The sequence below is a fragment of the Cherax quadricarinatus genome, chromosome 94 (assembly GCF_038502225.1).
Source record: "Cherax quadricarinatus isolate ZL_2023a chromosome 94, ASM3850222v1, whole genome shotgun sequence".
Lineage (NCBI taxonomy): Eukaryota > Metazoa > Arthropoda > Malacostraca > Decapoda > Parastacidae > Cherax > Cherax quadricarinatus.
In genome coordinates, this window is record NC_091385.1 from 8,581,417 (window position 1) to 8,592,875 (window position 11,459).

The window sequence follows — 11,459 nt, forward strand, 5'->3', positions numbered from 1 at the left end:
GCAGCACCAGCATGCAGCACCAGCATGCAGCACCAGAGGTTTGTGACAAGACTATATAACAGAACCTGATGACTTTAGAAAAAACAGAATTAGGGGAGACATGATTACGACATATAAGATACTCGAAAGTATTTAGGCAACATTTAAATACCGTGTGTAACAGTGACCCAAGGAATAGTACCTTTTACACACCTAGAAAAAGACGGACGTAAAAATATTCGAATTTACAACAACGCAATTTACAAAAACTCGCAATTTACAAAAAACTCGCAATTTACAAAAACTCGCAATTTACAAAAACTCGCAATTTACAAAAACTCACAATTTGCAAAAACTCGCAATTTACAAAAACTCACAATTTACAAAAACTCGCAATTTACAAAAACTCACAATTTACAAAAAACTCGCAATTTACAAAAACTCGCAATTTACAAAAACTCACAATTTACAAAAAACTCGCAATTTACAAAAACTCACAATTTACAAAAAACTCGCAATTTACAAAAACTCGCAATTTACAAAAACTCGCAATTTACAAAAACTCGCAATTTACAAAAACTCACAATTTACAAAAAACTCGCAATTTACAAAAACTCACAATTTACAAAAACTCACAATTCACAAAAACTCACAATTCACAAAAACTCACAATTTACAAAAACTCACAATTCACAAAAACTCACAATTCACAAAAACTCACAATTCACAAAAACTCACAATTCACAAAAACTCACAATTCACAAAAACTCACAAAAGTCCTCAATTAAATGAAAATATAGAGGGCTAATATCTGCACAAATTAGCTCACTCAGCCTCTATGTCGCCACCAAAACTGCCAGAAAGTTTGTACATAAATCGACTAACTGTGTGCATATACCCAGCATAAATTGTGCTCACAGAGACTGCTGTCTATAATCTATCTTCCTCTCATTATTATTTTAAACGAGTCGAGGTATTTATGTTGGTTTGGTGACTAGTTAACGCTTAATGTTCAAACTGTAATCATTTCTCCTCCAAATCATGTATTAAACACGAATAAAACTGGTATTATACATATATATGGATAACTGAAGTGACGAACGCTTGTCAATACTCAACAACTCACAGAAGATTAATTTATCTGTATATTTCAATCTCCTTCTGGGATCAGAAGATGATCCCAGAAGGGGGCGAAATATACAGACCAACTAATGAAATAAGATTGTCTCCTTGTGGGTTATTATATCCGCAGATTAACCACTGTGAAAAAAAAAATGGTGAAATTCCATGCTATTTCGTGATTTCTCAAATCACGAAACTCTAGTATCCCAGTCATTAAAAACTAACGAAAACCGAAAAGCCTAAACCGTAGACGAACTGTCAAAATGTCTAACAGTCAGCTGTACACCACCTCCACTTAACGCTTGTGAGGGGTTCTTGATCTAGGGCATTGGATCTAATCTCCAATTCCGTGAATTGCGCTCCCCAACGATGATAATAATAATAATAATAATGTACACCACTTGCAAACAGGTGGCTAAGACCAAAATGGTTGTTCCAGATGTCGACAAATGTCTGCCTAAAAGTAACGATTCATGTGAAGCCTTAGGGATAAAAATGGTTTCCCTGGTAATGGTTACCTTCAACAAATTATGCGATAAGATTCGTAACCAGGGTGAATTTTGTCCCGAAATATACTGAGGTACTAAGTAGGTACAGTACCATTGGAGACGCCAGGAGAATGATTCCAAATTCTGGGTTTTGCACCAAAATATTGTGGTAAAGCATACTGTGACCACTAGAGAAAGCTTCTGTGCTCTCTAGAGTGTGTTAGCGCTTTCACTTACCTAGAAAGTAGGCGACATTCACCTTAATTCAGAAAGGTAAACTCTGATGTTCTGACAGATAGGAGACGAGTTTGATAACTATTATCTAAGGAGGGAAAGTTAAAATATGTATCATAACGCTAACTGAAGACTGACATCCTAGCTGGCCAAGAATGTGTCAGTGTTCAGGTTACTTGCGATACAACGTATTATAATCAGGGGGGGAGCTCTAAACTCGCAGGATTATACAGTGCATGTGGGGGTGGGAGGTATTCAGGCTTAATTCAGGGAACTAGAGCACAGATCCACTGCCCTAGATCAAGAGCCTCTCACCAGCGTCAAGGAACCTGCCTTCAGGGAGGATAGAGCTTAAGCTTGACGACCTCTTGTTGATGTAGCAACTTAGGATATCCTTAACTATAAAAACTATATATCACACCTCGATACCTAAATTACCAACTTGTTCCTTTAATCACCACTGAGAAAATTTGCATCCCACTAAAAATAAGGTCAATGTCAACTAGTATAAAACATGTACTTACGTAAGTGATGCTGTGACATCTGTCCCACGAGATGACTTACACTTACCTACAAGATAAAAACCACAGCATAAATACTACAAACCAAGCCAGCATCTTCTGCAAGTATCCCCCCTACAACCAGCATCTTCTGCAAGTATCCCCCCCCTACAACCAGCATCTTCTGCAAGTATCCCCCCTACAACCAGCATCTTCTGCAAGTATCTCCCCCTACAACCAGCATCTTCTGCAAGTATCCCCCCTACAACCAGCATCTTCTGCAAGTATCTCCCCCTACAACCAGCATCTTCTGCAAGTATCTCCCCATACAACCAGCATCTTCTACAAGTATCCCCCTACAACCAGCATCTTCTGCAAGTATCCCCCCCAACAACCAGCATCTTCTGCAAGTATCCCCCTACAACCAGCATCTTCTGCAAGTATCCCCCCTACAACCAGCATCTTCTGCAAGTATCTCCCCCTACAACCAGCATCTTCTGCAAGTATACACCCCTACAACCAGCATCTTCTGCAAGAATCTCCCCCTACAACCACCATCTTCTGCAAGTATCTCCCCCTACAACCAGCATCTTCTGCAAGTATCTCCCCCTACAACCAGCATCTTCTACAAGTATCCCCCCTACAACCAGCATCTTCTGCAAGTATCTCCCCCTACAACCAGCATCTTCTGCAAGTATCTCCCCCTACAACCAGCATCTTCTGCAAGTATCCCCCTACAACCAGCATCTTCTGCAAGTATCTCCCCCTACAACCAGCATCTTCTGCAAGTATCCCCCCCTTACAACCAGCATCTTCTGCAAGTATCCCCCCTACAACCAGCATCTTCTGCAAGTATCCCCCCTACAACCAGCATCTTCTGCAAGTATCCCCCCAACAACCAGCATCTTCTGCAAGTATCTCCCCCTACAACCAGCATCTTCTGCAAGTATCCCCCCCTACAACCAGCATCTTCTGCAAGTATCCCCCCTACAACCAGCATCTTCTGCAAGTATCCCCCCTACAACCAGCATCTTCTGCAAGTATCCCCCCTACAACCAGCATCTTCTGCAAGTATCCCCCCAACAACCAGCATCTTCTGCAAGTATCCCCCCTACAACCAGCATCTTCTGCAAGTATCCCCCCTACAACCAACATCTTCTGCAAGTATCCCCCTACAACCAGCATCTTCTGCAAGTATCCCCCCTACAACCAGAATCTTCTGCAAGTATCCCCCTACAACCAGTATATTCTGCAAGTATCCCCCTACAACCAGTATATTCTGCAAGTATCCCCCGCTACAACCAGTATATTCTGCAAGTATCCCCCGCTACAACCAGTATATTCTGCAAGTCTCCCCCCTACAACCAGCATCTTCTGCAAGTATCCCCCTACAACCAGCATCTTCTGCAAGTATCCCCCTACAACCAGCATCTTCTGCAAGTATCTCCCCCTACAACCAGCATCTTCTGCAAGTATCTCCCCTACAACCAGCATCTTCTGCAAGTATCTCCCCCTACAACCACCATCTTCTACAAGTATCCCCCCTACAACCAGCATCTTCTGCAAGTATCTCCCCCTACAACCAGCATCTTCTGCAAGTATCTCCCCCTACAACCAGCATCTTCTGCAAGTATCCCCCTACAACCAGCATCTTCTGCAAGTATCCCCCCCTACAACCAGCATCTTCTGCAAGTATCCCCCCCTACAACCAGCATCTTCTGCAAGTATCTCCTCCTACAACCAGCATCTTCTGCAAGTATCTCCCCCTCCAACCAGCATCGTCTGCAAGTATCCCCCCCTGCAACCAGCATCTTCTGCAAGTATCCCCCCTACAACCAGCATCTTCTGCAAGTATCTCCCCCTACAACCAGCATCTTCTGCAAGTATCTCCCCCTACAACCAGCATCTTCTGCAAGTATCCCCCCCTACAACCAGCATCTTCTGCAAGTATCCCCCCCTACAACCAGCATCTTCTGCAAGTATCTCCCCCTACAACCAGCATCTTCTGCAAGTATCCCCCCCTACAACCAGAATCTTCTGCAAGTATCCCCCTACAACCAGTATATTCTGCAAGTATCCCCCTACAACCAGTATATTCTGCAAGTATCCCCCGCTACAACCAGTATATTCTGCAAGTATCCCCCGCTACAACCAGTATATTCTGCAAGTATCCCCCGCTACAACCAGTATATTCTGCAAGTATCCCCCCTACAACCAGCATCTTCTGCAAGTATCCCCCTACAACCAGCATCTTCTGCAAGTATTCCTCCCTACAACCAGCATCTTCTGCAAGTATCCCCCCTACAACCAGCATCTTCTGCAAGTATCCCTCCCTACAACCAGCATCTTCTGCAAGTATCCCTACAACCAGCATCTTGTGCAAGTATCCCCCCTACAACCAGCATCTTCTGCAAGTATCCCCCCCTACAACCAGCATCTTCTGCAAGTATCCCTACAACCAGAATCTTCTGCAAGTATCCCCCCTACAACCAGAATCTTCTGCAAGTATCCCTACAACCAGAAACTTCTGCAAGTATCCCCCCTACAACCAGAATCTTCTGCAAGTATCCCCCTACAACCAGAAGCTTCTGCAAGTATCCCCCTACAACCAGAATCTTCCGCAAGTATCCCTGCAACCAGCATCTGCAAGTATCCCCCCTACAACCAGAATCTTCTGCAAGTATCCCCCCTACAACCAGAATCTTCTGCAAGTATCCCCCCTACAACCAGCATCTTCTGCAAGTATCCCTACAACCATAACCTTCTGCAAGTATCAGATAGGGAGATTGCCCGTCTCCAGGCTGTGAGTGCACCTCACTCCGGGGACTTCCTCCAAACAGTTCCTATATCGGCAATGGGAACGCGACTCGACCCTAAGACCCTCCGTATTGCAGTGGCTCTGCGCCTTGCTGCCCCAATTCACACAGAATATATGTGTATTTGCGGCGAAGTGCAAGCAGACCAATACGGTCTACATGGTCTTAACTGTTCCAAAACCAAGGGCTGGCATGCAAGACACAATGAGGTCAACGACATCATTAAGAGAACCCTTGCTACAGCTGGATGCCCTGCCGAGAGGGAGCCACGATCACTTGCAGCAAACAATACCCACAACCCAGCAATCCGCCCCGACGGGATCACCATCTATCCTTGGAAGAATGGCAAGCTCTTAGCATGGGACTATACCTGTGTGTCCACACTGGCTGAAACCTATATCCATCACAGTGTGGGGCGACAGGGAGGAGCTGCTGACCACAGGGAGGAGTACAAGATCAGCAAGTACAGGGACATTAGCCAACAGTATCAATTTGTCCCAGTGGGATCAGAGACCTTGGGATCATGGGGAAAAAATGCCACACGTTTCCTTAAAGAATTGGGTTCCAGACTCATCGACACCACCAGGGACCCAAGGGCAGCCACTTTCATGTTCCAGCGCCTCAGCGTCGCCATCCAGAGGGGAAATGCTTGCTGCATACTTGGTTCACGTCCAGCCTCGGAGGAGCTGGAGGAAATTCATCATCTTTGATACATTGTGCCATTGTATTCATGTTTATGTTTTTTTCTGTAAATGCATTTTGTTTATTAATAAATGTTCACTTAGAATATAAATATAGGGGGTGGTAGGAGAAGAAAATATTCAAACAGCTCCGGGGAGAACCTTGAGTTTTCCCTGAGGTACGTTTATTGTCTTCTCTGAGGATGAGGGTCCCCATTCCAGCTATAGAGGTGGTACTTCCCCTATATATATATATATATATATATATATATATATATATATATATATATATATATATATATATATATATATATATATATATATATATATATATACTGACCTTGCCATGATAGTAGATAATACACTGCTTCTAACATTATTATAATAAAAGAGAAGCGCTAAAACACAAGGGGTATACAACACTGTTGCTATCAACACCTAGGAACTTTAATTAACACATTACAAACACTATGAACAGTTACAAGTACGTGTATCAACACTGATAACGTTAACCGAGGGTAACACAAACATGTGTAATAACTGTGTTTATAAACACCTGTCAAGATTATTCACACGCAGGTGTTTAGTTATTTACATATTTTATTTACCCTCTGGGATACAACTTTGTTAACTAGGTTGTTAAGTTAAATAGTGTAACTTACTTTAACCGAGGGTCATTAAGGGTGAATATCGCTTGTACACCATCGATCAGGGAGAGTTCAATCACTAAAATGTTAATTAAACTCCGTGTATATACACATCGCACTGTATATACATTGAGATATACACATCACTAATTATATAATCACACACATATACAAACTTCCCGGTTTTAGTTGTAATAACGTTGAAGTTTAAGGTAAAATAGAGACGTCAGGAAGTTGTTGTAGTTGACTGGTGAGTCAGACTGACACTGTCAACATGAAGCTTGGAATAACCTGTGTTCGAAGCTCTGAATAACTTGTGTTCGAAGCTTCACAACACTTCCTGAACCACCAATCAAAACTTCCCAGTCAGACTGACACTGTCAACATGAAGCTCTGAATAACCTGTGTTCGAAGCTCTGAATAACCTGTGTTCGAAGCTCTGAATAACCTGTGTTCGAAGCTCCGAATAACCTGTGTTCGAAGCTCTGAATAACTTGTGTTCGAAGCTTCACAACACTTCCTGAACCACCAATCAAAACTTCCCAGTCAGACTGACACTGTCAACATGAAGCTCTGAATAACCTGTGTTCGAAGCTCTGAATAACCTGTGTTCGAAGCTCTGAATAACCTGTGTTCGAAGCTCCGAATAACCTGTGTTCGAAGCTCTGAATAACCTGTGTTCGAAGCTCTGAATAACCTGTGTTCGAAGCTTGAATAACCTGTGTTCGAAGCTTGAATAACCTGTGTTCGAAGCTCTGAATAACCTGTGTTCAAAGCTCTGAATAACCTGTGTTCGAAGCTCTGAATAACCTGTGTTCGAAGCTTCACGACACTTAAGAATCAGTCAAAACTTCCGAATCTTTGATAGTTTCCACTGACTTTTAGCGTTAATTAAGACACACTACTCATGATACATACCTCATGCAGGACCTGAATAAATACACGGATACATGACACATATCTGATGACTTTGTGGCTTATTAACAGATTAAAATGATCGATGTGTGAATAATTTTGTCTTCAAATCTAAAACGAGGCTTCTAAATCAATTATGTTCATCTTAGACCACGGAAACCCTCTCCAGGTATACTCTCCAGGTATACTCTCCAGGTACACTCTCCAGGTACACTCTCCAGGTATACTCTCCAGCTATACCCTCCAGGTATACTCTCCAGGTATACTCTCCAGGTGTACCCTCCAGGTATACTCTCCAGGTATACCCTCCAGGTATACTCTCCAGGTATACTCTCCAGGTATACTCTCCAGGTGTACCCTCCAGGTATACTCTCCAGGTATACCCTCCAGGTATACTCTCCAGGTATACTCTCCAGGTATACTCTCCAGGTACACTCTCCAGGTACACTCTCCAGGTACACTCTCCAGGTACACTCTCCAGGTATACCCCTGTAAGATCCCGTTTCTGGGATACCTAACAACACTATGAATTTAAGGGCTTTCAATAGCTGATTTACCTTAAGAAATAGTTCAAAAAATTTTTGGTTATAGGCTGTATAGGCTGTATAGGCACGTATATTGTGTGATTCTCTACAATACCTAGAGAATGACTCGTCTGGTCGGCTTACAACTTTCCGCCTGATTTTGTTTGTGAGTTTTAATATGTCAATTTTATTCATTAAACTGATTTCTGTGAAATAAGTGGACAGTAATAAGTGGACAGTAATAAGTGGACAGTGATAAGTGGACAGTAATAAGTGGACAGTAATAAGTGAACAGTAATAAGTGGACAGTAATAAGTGGACAGTAATAAGTGGACAGTAATAAGTGGACAGTGATAAGTGGACAGTAATAAGTGGACAGTAATAAGTGGACAGTAATAAGTGGACAGTAATAAGTGGACAGTAATAAGTGAACAGTAATAAGTGGACAGTAATAAGTGAACAGTAATAAGTGGACAGTAATAAGTGGACAGTAATAAGTGGACAGTAATAAGTGGACAGTAATAAGTGGACAGTAATAAGTGGACAGTAATAAGTGGACAGTAATAAGTGGACAGTAATAAGTGGACAGTAATAAGTGGACAGTAATAAGTCACAATGTTGGATTTTATTGGATAATGATGCGTCACTGTCTTCCTGGCTACCCCACACTGTGTCTTCCTGGCTACCCCACACTGTCTTCCTGGCTACCCCACACTGTCTTCCTGGCTACCCCACACTGTGTCTTCCTGGCTACCCCACACTGTGTCTTCCTGGCTACCCCACACTGTCTTCCTGGCTACCCCACACTGTCTTCCTGGCTACCCCACACTGTCTTCCTGGCTACCCCACACTGTCTTCCTGGCTACCCCACACTGTCTTCCTGGCTACCCCACACTGTCTTCCTGGCTACCCCACACTGTCTTCCTGGCTACCCCACACTGTCTTCCTGGCTACCCCACACTGTCTTCCTGGCTACCCCACACTGTCTTCCTGGCTACCCCACACTGTCTTCCTGGCTACCCCACACTGTCTTCCTGGCTACCCCACACTGTCTTCCTGGCTACCCCACACTGTCTTCCTGGCTACCCCACACTGTGTCTTCCTGGCTACCCCACACTGTGTCTTCCTGGCTACCCCACACTGTCTTCCTGGCTACCCCACACTGTCTTCCTGGCTACCCCACACTGTCTTCCTGGCTACCCCACACTGTCTTCCTGGCTACCCCACACTGTGTCTTCCTGGCTACCCCACACTGTGTCTTCCTGGCTACCCCACACTGTGTCTTCCTGGCTACCCCACACTGTCTTCCTGGCTACCCCACACTGTGTCTTCCTGGCTACCCCACACTGTCTTCCTGGCTACCCCACACTGTCTTCCTGGCTACCCCACACTGTCTTCCTGGCTACCCCACACTGTGTCTTCCTGGCTACCCCACACTGTGTCTTCCTGGCTACCCCACACTGTGTCTTCCTGGCTACCCCACACTGTGTCTTCCTGGCTACCCCACACTGTCTTCCTGGCTACCCCACACTGTCTTCCTGGCTACCCCACACTGTGTCTTCCTGGCTACCCCACACTGTGTCTTCCTGGCTACCCCACACTGTGTCTTCCTGGCTACCCCACACTGTCTTCCTGGCTACCCCACACTGTCTTCCTGGCTACCCCACACTGTCTTCCTGGCTACCCCACACTGTCTTCCTGGCTACCCCACACTGTCTTCCTGGCTACCCCACACTGTCTTCCTGGCTACCCCACACTGTCTTCCTGGCTACCCCACACTGTCTTCCTGGCTACCCCACACTGTCTTCCTGGCTACCCCACACTGTCTTCCTGGCTACCCCACACTGTCTTCCTGGCTACCCCACACTGTCTTCCTGGCTACCCCACACTGTCTTCCTGGCTACCCCACACTGTCTTCCTGGCTACCCCACACTGTGTCTTCCTGGCTACCCCACACTGTGTCTTCCTGGCTACCCCACACTGTCTTCCTGGCTACCCCACACTGTCTTCCTGGCTACCCCACACTGTCTTCCTGGCTACCCCACACTGTCTTCCTGGCTACCCCACACTGTCTTCCTGGCTACCCCACACTGTCTTCCTGGCTACCCCACACTGTGTCTTCCTGGCTACACCACACTGTGTCTTCCTGGCTACCCCACACTGTGTCTTCCTGGCTACCCCACACTGTCTTCCTGGCTACCCCACACTGTGTCTTCCTGGCTACCCCACACTGTCTTCCTGGCTACCCCACACTGTCTTCCTGGCTACCCCACACTGTGTCTTCCTGGCTACCCCACACTGTGTCTTCCTGGCTACCCCACACTGTGTCTTCCTGGCTACCCCACACTGTGTCTTCCTGGCTACCCCACACTGTCTTCCTGGCTACCCCACACTGTCTTCCTGGCTACCCCACACTGTGTCTTCCTGGCTACCACACACTGTGTCTTCCTGGCTACCTAACACTGTGTCTTCCTGGCTACCCCACACTGTGTCTTCCTGGCTACCCCACACTGTGTCTTCCTGGCTACCCCACACTGTCTTCCTGGCTACCCCACACTGTCTTCCTGGCTACCCCACACTGTCTTCCTGGCTACCCCACACTGTGTCTTCCTGGCTACCCCACACTGTGTCTTCCTGGCTACCCCACACTGTGTCTTCCTGGCTACCCCACACTGTGTCTTCCTGGCTACCCCACACTGTCTTCCTGGCTACCCCACACTGTCTTCCTGGCTACCCCACACTGTGTCTTCCTGGCTACCCCACACTGTGTCTTCCTGGCTACCCCACACTGTGTCTTCCTGGCTACCCCACACTGTGTCTTCCTGGCTACCCCACACTGTGTCTTCCTGGCTACCCCACACTGTGTCTTCCTGGCTACCCCACACTGTGTCTTCCTGGCTACCCCACACTGTGTCTTCCTGGCTACCCCACACTGTGTCTTCCTGGCTACCCCACACTGTGTCTTCCTGGCTACCCCACACTGTGTCTTCCTGGCTACCCCACACTGTGTCTTCCTGGCTACCCCACACTGTGTCTTCCTGGCTACCCCACACTGTGTCATCCTGGCTACCCCACACTGTGTCTTCCTGGCTACCCCACACTGTGTCTTCCTGGCTACCCCACACTGTGTCTTCCTGGCTACCCCACACTGTGTCTTCCTGGTTACCCCACACTGTGTCTTCCTGGCTACCCCACACTGTGTCTTCCTGGCTACCCCACACTGTGTCTTCCTGGCTACCCCACACTGTGTCTTCCTGGCTACCCCACACTGTGTCTTCCTGGCTACCCCACACTGTGTCTTCCTGGCTACCCCACACTGTCTTCCTGGCTACCCCACACTGTCTTCCTGGCTACCCCACACTGTGTCTTCCTGGCTACCCACATTGTCTTCCTGGCTACCCCACACTGTCTTCCTGGCTACCCCACACTGTCTTCCTGGCTACCCCACACTGTCTTCCTGGCTACCCCACACTGTGTCTTCCTGGCTACCCACATTGTCTTCCTGGCTACCCCACACTGTCTTCCTGGCTACCCGACACTGTGTCTTCCTGGCT

At 46.5% G+C, this 11,459-nt stretch overlaps 1 protein-coding gene across 2 annotated transcripts in view; it reads right to left on the reverse strand.

The window, feature by feature from the left end:
- The window catches only part of LOC128700897 (E3 ubiquitin-protein ligase TRAIP), a 554,710-nt gene that overhangs the window by 348,575 nt on the left and 194,676 nt on the right, over positions 1–11,459 (reverse strand). The window contains exon 1 of one of the 2 annotated variants that reach the window (XM_070104753.1): positions 6,482–6,724. The exons of the other annotated variant lie outside the window; for it this stretch is intronic. The gene's annotated coding sequence lies outside the window, so the exon portion shown is untranslated. Of the gene's footprint in view, positions 1–6,481; positions 6,725–11,459 lie in introns of those variants that run through there. 2 annotated transcript variants of the gene reach the window in all.